This window comes from Triticum urartu, chromosome 7A, assembly GCF_056163025.1.
Source record: "Triticum urartu cultivar PI428250 chromosome 7A, HENAU_Tu73, whole genome shotgun sequence".
NCBI classification, from domain to species: Eukaryota; Viridiplantae; Streptophyta; class Magnoliopsida; order Poales; family Poaceae; genus Triticum; species Triticum urartu.
Window position 1 is genome coordinate 659,377,776 of NC_141879.1, and position 21,832 is coordinate 659,399,607.

The window sequence follows — 21,832 nt, forward strand, 5'->3', positions numbered from 1 at the left end:
TTCACACTGCAGTATTAGGGTTGGCAAATCATCAGAGGGGAGGGATGCCGACCCATGCAGAATGCATGCGCTTGAGGCTTCGATGCCGGCTTATGCAGGCAAGAAGGCTGGTATTGTTGTTAATCCAGCAATCGGGGCCAGTTTTGATTCAGTCGAAAAAGCATACGAGTTTTGCAATCTACACTCGTGGGAGAATTAATGGCTTTGGCATCAGGTATGCCAAAAGCCGCCTCAACGTCCACCGATAAAGTGTGTGCAGGAATTTGTGTGTGCTTGTGCAGTGAGTATGATCCGATAATCTAGCATTGTTTCTTTCCAGTTAATTTGTGACAAATATGCCAGATTATTATTTCATGCTTTCTTTCGGTGAAAATTTTACAGGGGAATCCACTGAAATCCAACGGTCATTCAACGAGGTGTGGCTGCACTACATTGATGCGGATTTTTAGGTCTGATGACAAAGGATGGTACATATGCGAACACAAATCAAAGCACAACCATGAGCTTTCAGTTAATTGTATGGAAATTTTGCATTGGAAGTCGCACCGGCACATCGATAGATACACGAGGGTCTTGGTGAAGCAGCTAAGAGAAAACAACATAAGCCTAAGCAAGGTTTACAGTGCTGTTGGAAATTTTTTTGGATCTGTGAAGGAGGTACCATTCACGAAAAGATCTTTGAAAAATCTTTGTGAAAAACTTAATAGAGAACAGTCAGAAAATGATGCCACAAAAACCATAGAGGTATTCAACGCAACGCGGGCTGAAGATCCTGAGTTCAAATGTAGTGTATAGGTTGATGACGATGGCCGAGTAAAAACTCTGATGTGGACAACAGGGTGAAGCATTGAGCAGTTTATGTGCTTCGGTGATGCTGTCACATTTAATACCATGTACAAAACTAATTTGTATGATATGCCGTTTGGCCTTTTTGTTGGCGTCAACAATCACTTCCAAAGCATTATTTTTGGGGGGTTGCTGATGAGCGATGCGAAAATTGACACTTTCAAGTGGATATTTACCGAGTTTTTCCAGATGATAGGAGCTCCTCAGCCGCAGACAATCCTTAAAGGTAAAAGGGACCGCTGACATCTACTTGTGAATACCTTTTATTGCATCCTTTTCATGGTTGTTTTATTACATGAAGTGCATTGACCAAAAAATTGTTGGTTTTTCAGACCAGGCTCGTGCTATGGAGATGAGCACATGATGAGCGGCAGGTGTTGTCCCCTGGCCCTGGATCGAACTGAGGAAAAAGAAGAAGCCATGGTGAGTCTGTTTGAGTTGGGTGTGGCTGGGATGGAAAACGAGCTCTCCTGTAAATAGCCAGTGAGACGACGGCAACGGCTGGGTGACCAACTATATATCGACTCCAATGACTCTCCTGGTGAGACGACGGCACTGGCTAGATACCCAACTATCAACTCAAAACGTCTCTCTGCCATGGCACATGTTTGCGAAGTCAAAGCCCATGTCATTCACATCAGTCTCTGGCGGGGTGCGCGCAGGCGTCCGTGCACGCACTGGTGTGCCTGCTATTATACATGGGCTGCCACTGTTCAATTTCTAGCAAATACGAGCGCTTTTAATCGACTCTAGTACAAATACAGTAGCTACCTACCAGCTGGGCACTGATCACGACGAGCACAGATGGGTGTGATACCGGCCTGCACGGTGCTCGGCCACCAAAGCGCATTTTCGTATAGATACCAAAATATATACAGATAGATAGAGATAGGCTTATCCGCGTATCCTTTATCATCAATTTGATACAAGAACTGGATGCACCTAACTACATTTAATTAGAAGTATCCTTTACCAATTTGATACTACAAAAACCACACATGTGCCCACATTAAATATCCACACACCCAAGTTGGGTACACATATCTATTAAGAGTTTGAAATCAACTACTCCATCGCCAACAATTATTAGGTTGCATCCACGTATCCATTGCCAACCATTTGATACAAGATTTAGATGTGCCTACATTAAGTTAGAACATATCCAAGTCATATATCTCTCAACTAATTAAAAATAGTCCAATTCTAAAACTTGCACTAAAACCGCTATATAAGAGGCTGAGTGGTGCAGAAGTCATGCATTAAAACATACCGACAGTACTACACAACATAGAACATGACCAACCGTAAAGTAGCTAGAGTGTTATGCCTCCTAGTCTTTTTGGCTATCTATTCTTGTCCGCGCAATGCACAACCAATCCATGGAGTAGATCACTGCACCATCGATAAAAATAACGTGATAGAATACTGCACGGGTATCATCGAAAAGAATCTTGGTAACCAGGTTCCGCAACCGTGGACCCTATGTTGTGGTACAATAAGAGGTGTGACGGACATCCACTGCATCTGTGATCGGTTCACCGCTCACGATCTGACTAGGATCAGTCTACCCAAGTTCGCATGTATGGCATATATATGTGGCAAAGGGTTGCACCCACACACTCATTGTGCAGGTTGGTATATTGTTATATTTGTACACACACACACACACACACACACACACACACACACACATCTTTTTTTCCGCATGTGTTGATATATGTGCACACTTTATTATAATTGCTTATGTTCATCATCATGATGCGAAGAATGCAAATTTTGCAGGTTACCTTGTTCCGGTCATGAAGGTACGACCTCCACCCCCCGGCAAGCACCTAGGCCTTCAGTGTAAGAACACTCATAATGGGAATAATTGAATAAAGCAAAGAACGATGTCAGCTGAATGGCATATGCATAATGTATTTGTCCTCTTTTGGTGTGTAATAAAAATGTTGCGCATAGCCTCGTCAATTGTGGTTGTTTGCATTGGTATGATCATTGGTTCTCATTGATTCACATGATTTAACGGACATAGAAATAGAAAAAAAAATAGGCTTCCAATATGCGAAGGCATGTCCTCAGCGGTCTTATATGATCAGAAAACATAGAAAGGACAAAAAATGGGCACAGCCTCCCATAAAATCTTTGAAGAGGGTAATATTGTCCAATAAACATGTGCCTCTGCTTCCTGTGATTGCTCTTATTTTCTCTCCTCAATTTGGTTTGGAGACAGTTCTAACAGAAATTGGACCACGACACGACAACTTCTATCTCATTTGTTCTACTTCACTTCCATAACACAGGTTTCCAAAGTGGACATGTTTGATAAGTACAACCTCACAAGATCCCAATAACAAATGAGATGTATATGTAATTATGTATATGCGCCCTTAGTTTGAACGGTGTGGAATCTTCTTTGTTGGTGGAAATCATACGCATCGGATGTCAGTTGTAGATCATTGCTCAGTTGTCGCTTCTATTGGGCTTAACTGATGCATGATACACCTAAAAGAAGCACAAAGTGCGTCATTTGGCATCACTGCTTGATGATCTAAGCCATATATCACTGTGTCCATGAGCGTATTGGTACAAAGCGAACTTGCGGGACGCGAAGAAGCTGGTGAGGTTCGAGGGACCATGTCGCCGTCGTATTCGGTAACCTTCACCGCTTTCACCGTTCCCATCGGCCTATAGGAAGGGTTCGGCAACTCCCTTTCTGCCAGTGTTGCAATCTTCTCCTGTGTGGTTAGTGTTGGTTCTCCCTCGATTGGTCCAGCTGTTGGAAAATTTTAATCTTTTTATATTGGTTTGGCGATCTTACAAGTACTATCCTTTTTGAGAAATAATTTGGTAAACATAAATCATTCCGTTTATTTTTTGAGTCACTTTAGTAAATTTTAATTTAAGAATGATGATTTTGTACAAATCTAAAGTGATGCAACCATGATTGTCGTGACAATGTTGCAAAGTCCGAGGTACCAGCTAGACGGCAGGGGAAAAGACACACGATTATTCACTAGTAAGCGTGCACGTGCAACGCTCGTATCATCATGTGAAAACAACCCGCATTCATCCTAGGAAGAAAATAGATCAATAAAACAAACAAAATATATTGGTGTACAAACAAAATATAATGATGATCATAATATTGGCAATAAAGTTAGGGATATTGAGAAATGCAAGACAGTAGCACTCTATCTCTCCAGTATTGTTCCATGCATGGACAGGGATGCTCCCAGACTTTATTGTTATATTGAAAGAAAATCTAGCATAAAAGACTTATTTGGTTGGAGAAAGTGCGAGAGCTCTCTGAACCTACACATTGCATCCTTTGGCCTTTGTGTTAGTCAAGATCAAAAAATAGCTAGGCATTGGTAATCATGAATTTACCTTATGATCAAGTTATTTGCTTCGTTGATGTCGGGTTGAAGTATAGTCGAGACTACTCAGTCGCACCCAAGATAGCATCTGAAATTGAGTGTGAGAGATATGCCAAAAGATACTAAGCATAACATTAATCCATTCAGTTGTCTATATTCAATAAAAAGGCATTCCGCTGAATAATGATTGCCAATGCAAAATGCATGTCAGGATGTATGATTTAGAAACTACACCAAGAATAATTCAGGGAGCAGATAGATCTATTTTGAGAGCCTGTAATTCATAATGAAATGGTAGACAAGTTTATTATCCTACTAAAAACATGATCAATTTAGCAATATCAATGTTGTTGCATCTAATGTCAAAAGTAACTATTATATCAGGTCTAGTTCCTGAGATGGTGTTCTGTATGAACATTAGTTAATGAACAATAATGAGAAAATACTTGTGTAATTATAACAACAACAATTAGAAATGTATGGATTTGGATTTCCATCTTAACGCAAACCAACACTGCATTGGAAAGAAGAAAAGCCCTATCCAGTATGCTTTGCAATGAAATTTGATTTAATCATTAAATTATCAAGAGCAATTGGATAACAAGGGAAGAACATGAAGGATAGAGTTGCATGGTTCACCTATCCAACGGGAGTAGTGGTAGTTGCACAGAAGCAAGTCGAATAGGCCGGCAATATGCAGAAATGAGTCAGACTGCCGCAGCTTCCTCAAGATGAAGAAATCGGTAGTCGGGGCAGCATCACTGACTTGGCTGGGACCTTGGTGTGTCCACGGTGCAACGCCGACATCTCATGGTCCTGCAACTGCAAGAAGTAGATTTCCTTTCAAAACATCCAAACATAGCTGATATTAGTTTGTAGTCCATGCTAGAACATCTCAGTTCACTGTTAAATGTCAAGAGTTGAAGAATACAATTTCTCATCTTAGTATATGATACCAAGTTTCTCTAGACGGATAAAATTTGAGCAGACCAAAAATGGGATCAACTTTTAATTTTTACTCCACACGTCTTACCATAAATATGACCACTGCATCATCATCCCTCCGCTGAAATCAATATGTTGAAACCTCAACCCCAGAAGAAGCTATTCTCCTGACTTCACTCCTAAGAATTGCACGTGCCTGAACGACTATTAAGCCATGAGACACTCATGCAATCATAAAGTTCAACAATCCGAGGATACATTTTAAGGGCCATGAATGAGAAATACTAAATGATAAACCTGAGATGGTGTTCAAGGTCATGGTGAAGTATAAAGCCCAGAATACATGCTCTTTGAAATAAATATTGAAACATAAAAGCTTGCTACTTCAAGGCTACTCATGACTTGGTGAAAGATCGTGGATGTCACCTAGAGGGGGGAGGGTGAATAGGCGTTTTAAAATAATTACGATTTAGGCTTGAACAAATGCGGAATAAACCTAGCGGTTAATTTGCCAAGCACAAAACCTACAACAACTAGGCTCACCTATGTGCACCAACAACTTATGCTAAGCAAGATAAACTACTAGGTGATAGCAAGATATATGACAAGAAACAATATGGCTATCACAAAGTAAAGTGCATAAGTAAAGAGCTCAGGTAAGAGATAACCGAGGCACGCGAAGACGACGATGTATCCCGAAGTTCACACCCTTGCGGATGCTAATCTCCGTTTGGAGCGGTGTGGAGGCACAATGCTCTCCAAGAAGCCACTAGGGCCACCGTAATCTCCTCACGCCCTCGCACAATGCAAGATGTCGTGATTCCACTAAGGGACCCTTGAGGGTGGTCACCGAACCCGTACAAATGGCAACCCTTGGGGCGGTCACTGAACCCGTACACTTTGGCAACCCTTGGGGGCGGTCACCGATACCCGTCAAATTGCTCGGGGCGATCTGCACAACCTAATTGGAGACCCTGATGCTTGCCCCGAGCTTTACACCACAATGATTGAGCTCCGAACACCACCAACCGTCTAGGGCGCCCAAGCACCCAAGAGGAACAAGCTCAAGGGTACCAAGCACCCAAGAGTAATAAGCTTCTCAACTTGTAACTTCCACGTATCACCGTGGAGAACTCAAACCGATGCACCAAATGAAATGGCAAGGGCACACGGAGTGCCCAAGTCCTTCTCTCTCAAATCCCACCGAAGCAACTAATGCTATGGAGGAAAATGAGAGGAAGAACAAGAAGGAGAACACCAAGAACTCCAAGATCTAGATCCAAGGGGTTCCCCTCACATAGAGGAGAAAGTGATTGGTGGAAATGTGTATCTAGATCTCCTCTCTCTTTTCCCTCAAAAACTATCAAGAATCCATGGGAGGATTGAGAGTTAGCAAGCTCAAAGAAGGTCAACAATGGGGGGAGAACACGAGCTCAAAGGATAAGGTTCATTGGGGAAGAAGACCCCCTTTTAGAGGAGGGGGGAAATCCAACCGTTATGTGCTCAACCCATACACGAGCGGTACTACCTCTCCACGAGCGATACTACCGCTCGGGCGGAAGAAAGAGGGAAATGGAGCAACAAAACATGAACCTTGGGACGGTAGTACCGCATATAAGCGGTACTACCGCTCACCCCAGCGGTACTACCACCGGAGGAGCAGAACACGGGACCAAAAGAGGCAGAGCAGAGTACGATGGCGGAATGCAGTAGCGGTACTACCGCCCGACCGGAGCGGTACTACCGCTTAGGCGGTACTACCGTGCCTTACTGCCGTGCAACTACTGCTAAACCCGACACGAAAAGAGCAGGACCCAAAATCAAGGCGGTAGAAGAGCGGCACTACAGCGGTACTACGGTTGAGAGCTCCAAGCGATACTACCGCTTGGGCTCGCGGTACTACCGCTGGGACTAGACAAAAGCCACTTCCAAGAACTGCCATAACACTACTAGGAAAAGGCCTACTAATGGCGCACCAGTTTTTCCTACTAATGGCGCACCACCGGTGCGCCATTAGTATCACACCACTAGAATGGTGCGCCATTAGTATCTGGTATGCTAATGGCGCACCAGGCAGTGCGCCATTAGTTTTGCCCACGGTGCGCCACTAGTGTCTGCTATACTAATGGCGCACCACATGGTAGTGCTCCATTAGTAACAATTTTTTTAATATATTTTTTTCTTAATCTCAGGTCACTATTTCACCTATGAGATATCCAACACATATATATATACAACAAGCATCCATATAACAATCATAGCCAACACACAAGTTCCATCATATATACATACATAGCCAACACACAAGTTTCATCATATATACATACATAGCCAACACATAGTTCCATCGTTACATATTACAAAAGTTTCACATTGTTCATCCAACACCGTTATCCATCAATTCACAAAAGTTTCACATTGATACAAAATAAAAACACAAATGGAAAAGAAGCACTCCATCCATGCAAGCTTCCGTGAATTAAAGCAAATCTGCAAAATGATAAACAAGAAGTTAGAAGAAGAAAAAGAAGAAGACTAGAAGAATACTAGAAGAAGAAGAACACTAGAAGAAGAATAAGAAGAATTTTGGAAAAGAAGAAGAATAAGAAGAAAACTATAAGCTTATTATGTAAACTTGATCATTTTGTGCTAACATAAGTTATTTTGGAGCTAACCTATAGGAAACTAAGCATATAAGCTCTAAGTTAGTATATTAGAGCCAACTTAGGTAAAATGAAGCTAACCTATGTCATTTTGGAAAAGAAGAAGAATAAGAAAAAGACTATAAGCTTATTATGTAAACTTGATCATTTTGTGCTAACATAAGTTATTTTGGAGCTAACCTATAGGAAACTAAGCATATAAGCTCTAAGTTAGCATATTAGAGCCAACTTAGGTAAAATGAAGCTAACCTATAGGAAACTAAGCATATTAAAGATAACATAGGTAACTAAGTATATATATATCATTTTGGAGATCTGACATACCTGACAAAGTTCAGTTCTCATGCATTGTTCTTCTCCTTCTCCTTCCTCAACAAGCAACTACACACACAGGAGTTGTAAAATATCCCTGCTATTCTTTTTTACATAAACATGTAATTAGTCAAGACAACTTCTCTCATATTTTTAAACTTCCATTTATTTTAATCTACGGTAGAGACATGACATCATCACCCTCCAGAAAAAACCAACAAATATGGCATCAGAAACATATGTGCCACCTGTCAGAAAATATAGAAAAGAAAGAACATAGTTATAAAGATTAGTATTCGAGACTTTGTAGCGAGCTCTGGTTTCTCTTAATGGCAATTTGGGTGAACCTTTCCATGCAAAAAAATTAAACTGTTATACAGATTTTGGACCCCATCATATGCTAAGCAGGTGTGATGGTTCATGCTTAATATGAAGCAAGCAGTAGATGAGGTGCAAACAAACATTTTTTTAAACAAATTGTGGTCGGATATTTCAAGACATTGCGGTTCGAGTGCTTCAGAATGGCTGTGAGATGAGAACTACAGACAATCAGATCCTCTTGACTATAGTACAACATAAACTGAAGGATAAAAAGGGTGTTTGAATTTAGTTAACTGAATATGCTACTCTAGTTCCTGGAGTTGGTTACCTAATTCTGTCTATTCCCATTGGTCTGGCTGACCTTTGGGTAATAGCTACTTATACTTGTTGTTACAGGTTACTGCTGTTATATATACTTACAGCAGCACTGCTAATGATACTAGCCCAAGTGCTTGTGGGTGTGGTGTCCTATTTGCAGAAAAATACCATGTGTAAGTGGAGTGCAGTGTTCTGCAGAAGCAGATGTTCAGTTGGGTGCTACCCTGTCTATTTCTTCTATGCTATCCTTATACTCTGCTTAAGAATAGATGCTACTTGTCTTGGCTATATTCTGCTTTCTTGTCTATTTTCCATCCCTCTCTCTTCTATTAAACTAATAAGAATAGATGTTGCCTGATCTTATTGCCTATGATTCTGGTCTGAGGCCTCTCTGGGTTCTAAAGTTATTTTTGTGGCTCCAAGAACTCCTACAAATCCTGTGATGCATGACACAACCTTTCCGTGTGAATTTTTCTGTAACTGTACCTAACTGTACCCATCAGAAAAATTTACTTGAGAATCAATAACAATTTACAAGCCATGGCCATGGTCTCCACTCCCAAACCCTAACCCTATTTACAAGCCATTTTCTGTAACTGTACCTAACTGTCACCTGCGTGGTGGTGCCCTGCACAGCGGTCGTTGAGCTCGCGCGGTGTGGTGAGCTCGCCGAAGATGGACGGGCCCTGCACAGCGGTCGAGACTCAGAGCAGAGGTTGAGGGCAAGAGGAAGAAGAAGAAGGAAGTGGAGGGGAGGGGCTCACCTGCAGTCGAGGGAGTACACGATGCCGGCCTGGCTGAGCTGAGGTAGGGCAGAGCAGCACGCGGACGGCGGCGGCGCGTGGCCTGGCTGAGCTGGCGGTCGTCGTCTCCTCCTCCTCCTCGTCCTCCTCCTGGTCCTCCTCCTCCGGCTCGGGGCGCGGGGCGCGGGGGCGGCGGCGCGGGGGAGCTACAGTGGTGGGGGCGTGGGGGCGGCGGCGCGGGGGAGCTGCAGTGGTGAGGGGCGCGGGGGCATGGGGGCGGCGGCGCGGGGGAGCTGCAGTGGTGGGGGGCGTGGGGGCGCGGGGGCGTGGGTCGGGGCGGGGGCGGCAGGGGACGGAGGGGACGGAGGGGGCGTGCAGGCGCGGCGGCGGCGTACGGTTGGGGCGGAGGGGGTAAATTAGGTCGAGTGGGGAGGAAGGAAGGGAGGGGAATAGGTGGAGTGGGGGAAGCTTACTAATGGCGCACCCAGCAGCGGTGCACCATTAGAATTTTTTTTATTACAGTTCGAGCCCTCAGGTTATATTCCACCTAACCCAATCTACATCAGAACTCGCCTACTAGCCTGACTGGTCAGCACGCAGCACACACACTAGAGGTCCTGGGTTTGATTCCCAGGCTCCCCAATTTTTATTTTTATGCATTTAAAATGTTGTTTGATATTTATTTGTGTTTAAATATGTTTAAACTTGTTTAAATCATAACAGTAATATTTTTTATAAAAACAGTAATAATTTTTTTTTAAATATGTTCAAATTTGTGTAGCGGGGGAGGGTGAGGTTGATCGTCGGCGGCGAGGGGGACGTCCATGTCCCATGAACACGGTTTTCGAAGACCCGGGATCTCTATCTAGCTGGCGATACGTTGTGTCATCCATGCACCTTACGCATCCAGAAAATCCGTGGACTATCTGCCCCGCGAGATAACCGTAACCGAGATAGTCGTGTAGTAGTGAAAAAATATATATATATATATACTAATGGCGCACCATGTAGTAGTGCGCCATTACTAGTTTAAACTAGTAATGGCGCACTGTGACACGGTGCGCCATTAGTTGTTTTGCAAAAAAAAGAATAAAAAAATTCAGTACTGGCGCACTCCTTGTTCGGTGCGCCATTACTAGTTAGAACTAGTAATGGCGCACTTCGGTCGGATGCGCCATTAGTATGTATGTAAAAATGAAAAAAAATTATCACTAGTGGCGCATCTTTTGTCTGGTGCGCCATTAGTGTCTTCCACACTAATGGCGCATCACCAACTGGTGCGCCATTAGTATATAGTAGTGGCGCACTACTTCCCTGGTGTGCCATTAGTGTCAATCCTATCTATAGCCCTTTTCCTAGTAGTGTAACTTCTGCATATGGGCTCCGAATTGAGCAAACTCAAGCTTGTTGGATACAAGACGATGAGTAGCATCAAAATAGCGACTGGTTATAGTAAGAAGAGGCAGGGGAGGTATGCCAACAAATAGAGGAGTGAAACCTCCAACCGAGAAGAACCGGCATAACCTCCAACATCGAAAACATCATAGAAGATGCGAGTGGACTCCGTTTTCGATGAACTCGAGCTTTTCACCAAGATGACCATAAGCTCCAAAACTCACAAAGAGAAGAACCAAACAAGAACCAATAAAGATGACGCAAGGATGCAATAGTTTGAGCTCTCTACGAACGATACGATCAAGCTACTCAGCGAGAGCCCCCCTTGATAGTACGGCAATCGATCATATAACCCGGTCTCCCAACTACCACTATGAGATCGGTAAAATAAAGAACCTATCAAGGGCAAAACTTTGTCTTGCACATAGTCCACTTGAGCTAGATGATGTCGATCTTGACTTCCTCAAGTTGGACCATCTTTCTTGATTGCGTTGGCTTGGTGAAGACTAGTAGATTGCTTCCCCATACTCCACTATGGGTGAGCAACTCTTCCGCACATCTTCACAAGTCCATTGTCACCACAATGGATGGCAAGCTTCAAGCACTTGATCTCTTCATGATGCATCACTTGAACTTGCACACGGCAACCTAACCCCACACAGAACTCTCACGAAGACCATGGGTTAGTACACAAAGCGTAATTGACAATGCTCACCATACCATGACATCACTTGATCCCTCTCGGTACATCTTCTATGCTTTGTGGGTTGATCAACTTGATTCACTTTTTGACTTAGTGTTTATCAACCTCTCACAAGACTAATCTTTAGGTAATTCCTTAAATAGCACCTTGGTCGACACAAACTCTCCTTGAAACCAACACATGTACTTCAAGAAAAGCCTATGGACAAAATCTTCAAATATAACTCAAGGCAACCATTAGTCCATAGAGATTGTGTAACATCCCAAATTTTCAATTTGGAATGTTATACATTAGATCATCATTGCATACCATATTTTATTTTGCATTTTGGTTGATCCTAGAAATTCTACGCAACTCAATGACCCACGGAGAGAGTTGGGGATTCCGTTATCGATTGATTTTATTTATTTTATCATCAATTATTTCTATTACAAAAAAATGAGAGAGGGAATAAAATGACTTTCCCAAAATAGAGAAATATTGAGGATTTAATAGTAAAATCAAATAAGATTTTATTTCGGAGTTTTCCGGTGTTTTATTTGAATTTAGGAAAAATGTGTGTTTTTCAAAATTGCATTTAGGTCCCAAATAAATGTTCACCTTGTGCGGCTTGATTTTAGAAGCCCGTGAAAATTTATTTCGAAATTTTTGGAGTCCGTTTACTATTTCTTTTTTTTTCTTCTGCGCGTAATTAAAAAAACGAACCGACCTACGGGCCGTGTCCGACTAGGACTCCGGCCCGAGGTGGCCTTTATAAGCCGGCCCAGCCCCGGGGGGGAAACCCTAGCCCCGAGCCGCCCCGCCCCGCCTGCGCCGCCGCACGCGCCGCCGCCGCCGCCCCAGCCGCCGTCGCCATTGCCGCCGCGCCTCGCCGCCGCCACGCCGCCCCGCCCGCACGCTCGTTGAGGTTCGCCGCCGCCTCGTTTTCCGTGCCGTTTTTTTTCAAAAAACCGTCGGTTTTTCGTCGGTTTTTTTAGATTCGGTTTTTTTAAATAGATCGATTTTTCCGGTTTATTTAAATAGCGAGCGTTCGTCCGTTCGTTTGTTCTAGCGAACGTTCGTCGTTTTTCTTTTTCTCGGATTAAATCCGCGATTTTTCTGATCGCGATTCCTGATCCGATTTTCGTTTTAGTATAACTTTTTGCTCGTTTATCGGAATCAGGCGATTCAAGCGCCTAGAGTTTCGTCTCGAAACCCTCTATCCGTTTAACCAACTTAAACAAGATTTTGCTACTGTAAAAATTGCCCTAGATCCAGCTTAGTAGAACAAAGTTGTTTTCTTTCGCCGTTTGACTTTCGTTGCTTCGTTCGATTTGATTTCTTTTGCCAACCGGAGTTCTTAAGTTGAACCTTCTGGCTAGATCTCTTATTTGAGTTTTACCCGTGCATTAGATGAGTACTTATTGTATGCTCGTTTGTTTGTCTGTGATAGAATACCCGGAGTGCGCCGCCTGTTACTTCGAATCGTTAGGTTTCTCGGATCATCAGCAAGGCAAGTAACACTTTGATCATACCTTTTCTACTACCCAGTTTTATTGCATTAGATCAATCCCCACACATTGCATGGTTAGGATTTAATTAAATTGTGGGATGGGAAGTAGATGAGGTAGTACCTATTACCTGTTTATTATCAAACCTTTGGGAGTTACTTCTGTATTTGCTTATTATGCCATGCTATGCTAGTAGACGTGGATTGGGTGAGTGATATGCATGACAGATGTGAGTTTTGTTAATTAATGGTTTATCTAAGGTGGCAACTTAAACACACATCTGGGTGGATTGAGACACATGGGTATTGCAGGACTTGCTTGTTTTCTTTTGGACCGCCACCCAGGCTCAAAGGGATCATGAGACTATTCATACTAGAAACTTCCGTGTGCAGCCACAAGCTATTATGGACTCTAGCATAGTTGACTAAGTTGTGCGAACTCTTACAGTGGTAGACTAGCAGATGTAGGGGATGTAGGTGATATGGTCTACCCGATCGTAAGGTGCTAGCGCTTCTAAAAGACTATGTCTCGGTCATCCGTCTTCTCAAACACCATGTAGTGCGAGAAACCAAACGGAGGCGATCAGGCTGCAACGTTAATGTTGCAGACTTTTTAGACGACGATTAAGGAGTTTTAGGTCGTGGTCCTATACTCAGTGATGCCGTTGGAGTTGATGGACTCACTTATCTTCCAAGCCTTCCGCTGTTATCGTTATTAGATGGCCTTAAGCCATATTTATTGTGATAAGTTCTCTTTTGAGACACTCGATGTAATAAGTGTGTGATTGCTACTCTGCTATAAATCCTCCGAGTACTGTGTGGTGTCAGCATTACTGATCCAGGGATGATACCGGAGCACAGAGATCAGACTGTTTGAGGTCTGGTCGCTACAGAGATGGTATCAGAGCACACGCTGACTGTAGGACACGACCACTAAGCTAAAAGACCTAGATCACTATTCACTCTCTCCTCCTTTGACCTCTCATCTTTTCTACTCATTTAGGATGGCGGATGCAAGGAACAAGTTCACACAACCGGATGAAGATACACCCTTTGGACGTCACTTGAAGGAAGTCACTAGATACCTGAACACAGAAGTACCAAGCTTCACCGGAACCTACAATGCCACTTTACCTGAAGAAGAGCGTTGGATGATTCAAGTTCAAATTCCAGGAAGAACGTTCATGCCAGTCACTGAGCCCATAGAGTTTTATTTTGATGCACTAACTTGGAGTCTAGGAAAGAGCATGGCAGCTCACATCGCCATGGGATGCATTGGAGAAGTCTACCGCAATGATCTCAAGAATACTATCTACCAGATTTGTGGGCGCCGAGATGAGCACTGGGAGATGATCAGCACCCGGAAGGATAGATCAATTGCAGCTTTTATCCAGGAGTTAAACCAGCACATTCGACGACAGGAGAACCAGATGTGCGCCGACATGATAGATCTGAAGAAGGCTAAGACAAGAATCAAGGAACTGGAGGAAGAACTCAAGGCTACACGTGAAGATTATGAAGAAGAAATTGAAGTATTGGTGGATAAGAATGCCGACCTAACAAAGAAGATCGGGATATTTATGGGAGGCCCTACACCAGTAGATGAAGACGAAGAACCCAAGGAGATTCACCCGGAAGACTACATCATCATCGACGACACCGACTCGGACCTAGATGATAGCAATGATGACTATGTTGATGAAGCCGGAGCCGATATCATGGAGTCTGCAACCGAAGAATATTTCTAGTAGACCACCTCATCAGTAGTAGTAGTCCACCATGTAAATATAGTAGTCCGAGCACTTTTGCGATAGATAGATCGATTGTATGCCCTTGTTTGATTGATTGAAGTAAATTGTTTTCTTTTTCCTCATGTGCATATGGGTAGTGTTTTCTCTTTAGACCCCCTCTATTCTTACATCTCATCTTTTCTAAACCCTCAGATGCCTCCGAGACGTGACTCCGGATTTGCCTTTCCACCGGAGCTCACTCAGTTGATCCAGCAGCAAAACACATTGATGCAGTTGCTAGTCCAGAATCAGAATCAGGGGAACAACAACAACAACAACTCACCACCACCACCTGTTGACCACTTAGCCCGTTTTCTTAGGCTGAATCCGCCGGTGTTTTCCAGTAGCACCGAGCCGATAGTAGCAGATGATTGGCTCCGCAAGACAGCTAGGGAGTTGACCACAGCAGGATGTATGGATGTGGAGAAGGTGAAGTTTGCTGCACATCAGCTAGAAGGACCCGCAGCATCATGGTGGGAGAATTTCACCGCCACTTTGCCAGTCGACACTGTCACATGGGACCAGTTTTAGCAGGCTTTTTGTACTGCACATGTTTCAGCAGGAGCTATGGCCATGAAGAAGCGTGAGTTTCGCAACTTGCGCCAAGGAGGACGGACAGTTGGCCAGTATGTGGAGGACTTTAGTAAGTTAGCACGTTATGCCCCATATGACGTCGCTACGGATGCAGCTAAGCAGGAGAAGTTTCTGGAAGGATTGAATGATGAGTTGAGCATGCAGTTGATGGTAGCCACCTTCAACAACTACCAGGAGTTGGTAGATCGTGCTCTTATGATTGAAGGGAAGCAGCAGCAAATTGAGAATCACAAGAGGAAGTATGGACAAGGAAAGTACACTTCAGGAGCTCAGCAGAAGCCACGTTTTATCCCTAGACCGGGAGGACATTTTCAGCATACCCATGGAGGAGGTAGATCGCACAATCACAATGGCACCAAGAATGGAAATGGCAATGGAGGAAGCAACGGCCAGAATCGCACCAACCCATCAACCCCAGCTAAGAAGGACCTGAGCCAAGTCACTTGCTTTAAGTGTCAGAAGACCGGACATTATGCCAATGAATGTCCTGAAGGCCAAAATGGCAATGGAAGTTCTGGAAAGAAGCCGAACCCTTTCAACAGGGGACAGGTGAACCACGTTAGCATGGAGGAGGTTGAAGCTTGCCCCGATGCAGTAATACGTAAGTTTTTGGTTAAGTCATTTACTGCACTCGTTCTTTTTGATACTGGTGCATCGCATTCATACATCTCAAGGGGATTTGTGGATAAGAATAACCTATCAACCCAAGCCCTTAGGTCACCCATGTTAGTAACCTCGCCTGGAGCAGAGTATGTGGCTAGTCTATAGTGTGATCGGTTACCATTAAGGATTGGTAACTATGTTTTTCCCTCAGACCTAATAGTATTGGAATCCCAAGGATTTGATGTGATATTAGGCATGGATTGGTTATCAAAGTATGAAGGGAATATTGAATGTGCTAGTAAGTCAATTCTGCTTACCACCCCAGAAGGGAGAAGGATCAAGTATGTACCCCGACATGTGCCAAAGAGGACTCAAGTAAATTGCCTAACAGGAGTTGTGCAGGAGGAAGTACAAGTGGTAAGGGATTTCCCTGAAGTATTTCCAGAGGAATTGCCAGGCATGCCACCGGATAGAGATATTGAGTTTTTGATTGAGCTATTTCCATGCACAGGGCCAATATCAAAGAGACCATATAGCATGCCACCAAAGGATTTGGTGGAAATTAAGAAGCAGATTAAGGAGTTACTGGATAAGGGATATATTCGCCCAAGTTCTTCGCCTTGGGGATCGCCAGTACTTCTAGTGGAGAAGAAGGATGGATCGTTAAGGATGGTTGTTGATTATCGAGGATTGAATGAAGTAACGATCAAGAACAAGTACCCACTACTAATGATCAATGATCTGTTTGATCGATTGCAAGGAGCTAAGGTATTTTCCAAGATCGATCTGCGATCAGGATACCACCAGTTGAAGATTCGAGAACAGGATATTCCGAAGACAGCTTTTACCACTAGGTATGGGCTGTACGAGTATACCGTTATGTCATTTGGTCTGACTAACGCACCTGCCTATTTTATGAACATGATGAACAAAGTGTTTATGGAGTTTTTGGATAAGTTCGTCGTAGTGTTCATTGATGATATCCTGGTTTATTCGAAGAATGAAGAGGAGCATAAGGAGCATTTGCGTTTGGTACTTGGAAAGCTCAGAGAACATCAATTATATGCCAAGTTCAGCAAATGTGAGTTTTGGTTGAAGGAAGTAGGATTCCTCGGACACGTTATATCCGGAGAAGGTATAGCAGTAGATCCCACTAAAGTTGATACTGTGACCAAGTGGGAAGCCCCAACAACAGTTGGAGAGATCCGGAGTTTTCTTGGACTCACGGGATACTACCGGAGATTTATTGAGAATTTCTCAAAGATTGCGAAGCCTATGACTGAGTTGTTAAAGAAAGATACCAAGTTCATATGGACAGAGGAATGTGAGGCTAGTTTTCAGAAATTGAAAAAACGTTTGGTTACCTCACCAGTGTTGATTTTGCCAGACCAGACCAAAGATTATGAGGTGTATTGCGACGCTTCACGTCGAGGACTTGGAGCAGTGCTTATGCAGGAAGGGAGAGTTGTTTCATATGCCTCAAGACAACTGAAGCCTCATGAGCTGAATTATGCTACGCATGATTTGGAGTTAGCAGCCGTAGTGCATGCTTTGAAAACATGGAGGCATTTCCTCATTGGAAACCATTGTGAGGTGTACACGGATCATAAGAGTTTGAAGTACATTTTCACCCAGAAGGAGTTGAATCTCAGACAAAGGAGATGGTTGGAGCTTATCAAGGATTATGATATGAAATTGCATTATCATCCCGGAAAGGCTAATGTAGTAGCTGATGCATTAAGCCGTAAGAGCCATGTCAATACGTTAATGATGGGAGAAATACCCAAGGAGTTAGCAGAAAATCTTCGTGAACTATGTGTGGAAATAGTTCCTAGAGGCTATGTAGCAGCATTGGAGATTCAGTCAACTTTGATGGATAGAATCAGAGAAGCTCAGAAGACCGACAAAGAAATTGACGCTATTAAGGAGAAACTGAGCAAAGGAAAAGCTAAAGGATTTCGTGAGGATGAGCACGATACCCTATGGTTTGAAGACCGCGTTTACGTGCCCAATGACTTGGAGATCGGGAAGTTGATTTTGCAAGAGGCACACGACTCACCGTATTCAATTCACCCAGGAAATACCAAGATGTACTTGGATCTGAAGAATATTTTCTGGTGGACCGGAATGAAGAAGGATATTGCGGAGTATGTAGCAGTTTGTGATGTGTGTCAGAGAGTAAAGGCAGAGTATCAGAAGCCAGCAGGATTGTTACAACCATTGCCGATACCCGAATGAAAGTGGGATAAGCTAGGCATGGATTTTATCACGGGATTGCCCAGGACTCGTTCAGGCTATGACTCGATTTGGGTTGTAGTCGATCGATTGACGAAAGTAGCTCATTTCATCCCAGTAAAGACCACTTATACCAGTGCTAAGTTGGCAAAGATATACATGACCAGGATCGTATGTCTGCATGGAGTTCCAAGGAGTATCGTATCAGATAGAGGAACCCAGTTTACCTCAAAGTTCTGGAAGCAGTTGCACGGAACTTTGGGAACCAGGCTAGAGATCAGTACAGCTTTTCATCCATAGACAGATGGACAGACCGAGAGAATCAATCAGATTTTGGAGGATATGCTGAGAGCTTGTGCGCTAGATTACAGATCTAGTTGGGACGACAATTTGCCATATGCAGAGTTCTCTTACAACAATAGTTATCAAACCAGTTTAAAGATGGCCCCTTCCGAAGCTTTGTACGGAAGGAGGTGCAGGACACCGTTGTCATGGAACGAAGTTGGAGACCGCCAGTTGTTTGGACCTAACCTGATTAAATAGTCTGAACAGAAGGTGAAGTTGATTCGCGATAGGCTTAAGGTAGCCCAGTCCAGGCAGAAAAGTTATGCAGATTCTAGACGCAAGGAGACAGTTTACGAAGTCGGAGATAGAGCTTATCTTCGAGTATCTCCACTTCGGGGAACAAAGTGTTTTGGAGTTAAAGGGAAGTTAGCGCCACGATTTGTAGGACCATATCGAGTTTTGGAGCGTATGGGAGAAGTGGCCTACAAGTTGGAATTGCCCGAAGGATTGTCAGGAGTTCATGATGTGTTCCATGTTTCTTAGTTAAAGAAATGTCACGCGGAGATGGCTGACATACCGTTGAGGGATACAGTGCCATTGGAAACTATTCAGTTGGATAACGATTTGACGTACGAGGAGAAACCAATTAAGATTCTCGAATTTGCCAGCCGAGTTACTCGCAGCAAGGTTATCAAGTTTTGCAAAGTTCAGTGGAACCACCACACGGAGGATGAAGCCACCTGGGAATGAGAGGAAGATTTGCTCAAGGACCACCCTCACCTATTTTCTAGCCAACCCGAATCTCGAGGGCGAGATTCATCTTAAGGGGGGTAGGTTTGTAACATCCCAAATTTTCAATTTGGAATGTTATACATTAGATTATCATTGCATACCATATTTTATTTTGCATTTTGGTTGATTCTAAAAATTCTACGCAACTCAATGACCCACGGAGAGAGTTGGGGATTTCGTTATTTTCATATTTGAGTTTTCTCAAATTTTGAGAATAGGATCGTTTGATTTTATTTATTTTATCATCAATTATTTCTATTACAAAAATATGAGAGAGGGAATAAAATGACTTTCCCAAAATAGAGAAATATTGAGGATTTAATAGTAAAATCAAATAAGATTTTATTTCGAAGTTTTTCGGTGTTTTATTTGAATTTAAGAAAAATATGCGTTTTTCAAAATTGCATTTAGATCCCAAATAAATGTTCACCTTGTGCGGCTTGATTTTAGAAGCCCGTGGAAATTTATTTCGGAATTTTTGGAGTCCATTTAGTATTTCTTTTTTTTCTTCTACGCGTAATTAAAAAAAGAACCGACCTACGGGCCATGTCCGACTAGGACTCCGGCCCGAGGTGGCCTTTATAAGCCGGCCCAGCCCCGGGGGGGGGAACCCTAGCACCGAGCCGCCCGAGCCGCCCCGCCCCGCCTGCGCCGCCGCCGCCGCCGCACGCACCGCCGCCCGCCTGCGCCGCCGCCCCAGCCGCCGCCGCCGTTGCCGCCGCGCCTCGCCGCCGCCGCGCCGCCCCGCCCGCACGCTCGTCGAGGTTCGCCGCCGCGTTGTTTTCCGCGCCGTTTTTTTTCGAAAAACCGTCGGTTTTTTTAGATTCGGTTTTTTTAAATAGATCGGTTTTTCTGGTTTATTTAAATAGCGAGCATTCGTCCGTTCGTTCTAGCGAATGTTCGTTGTTTTTCTTTTTCTCGGATTAAATCCGCGATTTTTCTTATCGCGATTCCTGATCCGATTTTCGTTTTAGTATAACTTTTCACTCGTTTATCGGAATCAGGCGATTCAAGCGCCTAGAGTTTCGTCTCGAAACCCTCTATCCGTTTAACCAACTTAAACAAGATTTTGCTACTGTAAAAATTACCCTAGATCCAGCTTAGTAGAACGAAGTTGTTTTCTTTCGCCGTTTGACTTTCGTTGCTTCGTTCGATTTGATTTCTTTTGCCAATCGGAGTTCTTAAGTTGAACCTTCTGGTTAGATCTCTTATTTGAGTTTTACCCATGCATTAGATGAGTACTTATTGTATGCTCGTTTGTTTGTTTGCGATAGAATACCCGGAGTGCGCCGCCTGTTACTTCGAATCGTTAGGTTTCTCGGATCATCAGCAAGGCAAGTAACACTTTGATCATACCTTTTCTACTACCCAGTTTTATTGCATTAGATCAATCCCCACACATTGCATGGTTAGGATCTAATTAAATTGTGGGATGGGAAGTAGATGAGGTAGTACCTATTACCTGTTTATTATCAAACCTTTGGGAGTTACTTCTGTGTTTTCTTATTATGCCATGCTATGCTAGTAGACGTGGATTGGGTGAGTGATATCCATGACAGATGTGAGTTTTGTTAATTAATGGTTTAGCTAAGGTGGCAACTTAAACACACATCTGGGTGGATTGAGGCACATGGGTATTCCAGGACTTGCCTGTTTTTTTTTGGACCGCCACCCAGGCTCAAAGGGATCATGAGACTATTCATACTAGAAACTTCCGTGTGCAGCCACAAGTTATTATGGGCTCTAGCATAGTTTACTAAGTTGTGCGAACTCTTACAGTGGTAAACTAGCAGATGTAGGGGATGTAGGTGGTACGGTTTACCCGATCGTAAGGTGCTAGCGCTTCTAAAAGACTATGTCTCGGCCATCCGTCTTCTCAAACACCATGTAGTGCGAGAAACCAAACGGAGGCGATCGAGTCTTGTGGGGAAAAATGCGCAAACCTCTGCAGAGTGTAATAAACTAATCATGATTAGTCGTGTCCCCAGTTATGGACATCTTGAGTATCTAGTACCTGGATTATCATGTGAATCTCAACATGTTACTCTAAATTAATTTTGTTGGGTTATGTTTAATGATGATGATGATGCTTAATTGGGATTGAGAATGCTGTCAACCATTCTCAATGTTTAACAACTACCATGATAGTAATTAAATTTTATTCCTTTGAAGTAGGGAAAAATTGGCTTTACGCAAAACTGTAACCATAGAGCTTTCCACCAGCCAAATATGCACATAGTATAGCTGTTTCATTCCATTACTCTCTATGTGTTACATTGCCAGCATATTCCATGTGCTGACCCGTTTCGGGCTGCAACGTTAATGTTGCAGACTTTTCAGACGACGATTAAGGAGTTTTAGGTCGTGGTCCTATACTCAGTGATGCCGTTGGAGTTGATGGACTCACTTATCTTCCAAGCC

At 43.4% G+C, this 21,832-nt stretch overlaps 1 long non-coding RNA gene across 1 annotated transcript; it reads left to right on the plus strand.

Annotated features, from left to right (window-relative positions):
- The first annotated feature begins 2,047 nt into the window (after nucleotides 1–2,047).
- Nucleotides 2,048–2,814, plus strand: LOC147961160 (uncharacterized). The gene is made up of 2 exons (XR_015611469.1): nucleotides 2,048–2,477; nucleotides 2,629–2,814. It is a non-coding gene; the product is annotated as an uncharacterized LOC147961160 (long non-coding RNA).
- The last annotated feature ends 19,018 nt before the right edge of the window (nucleotides 2,815–21,832 follow it).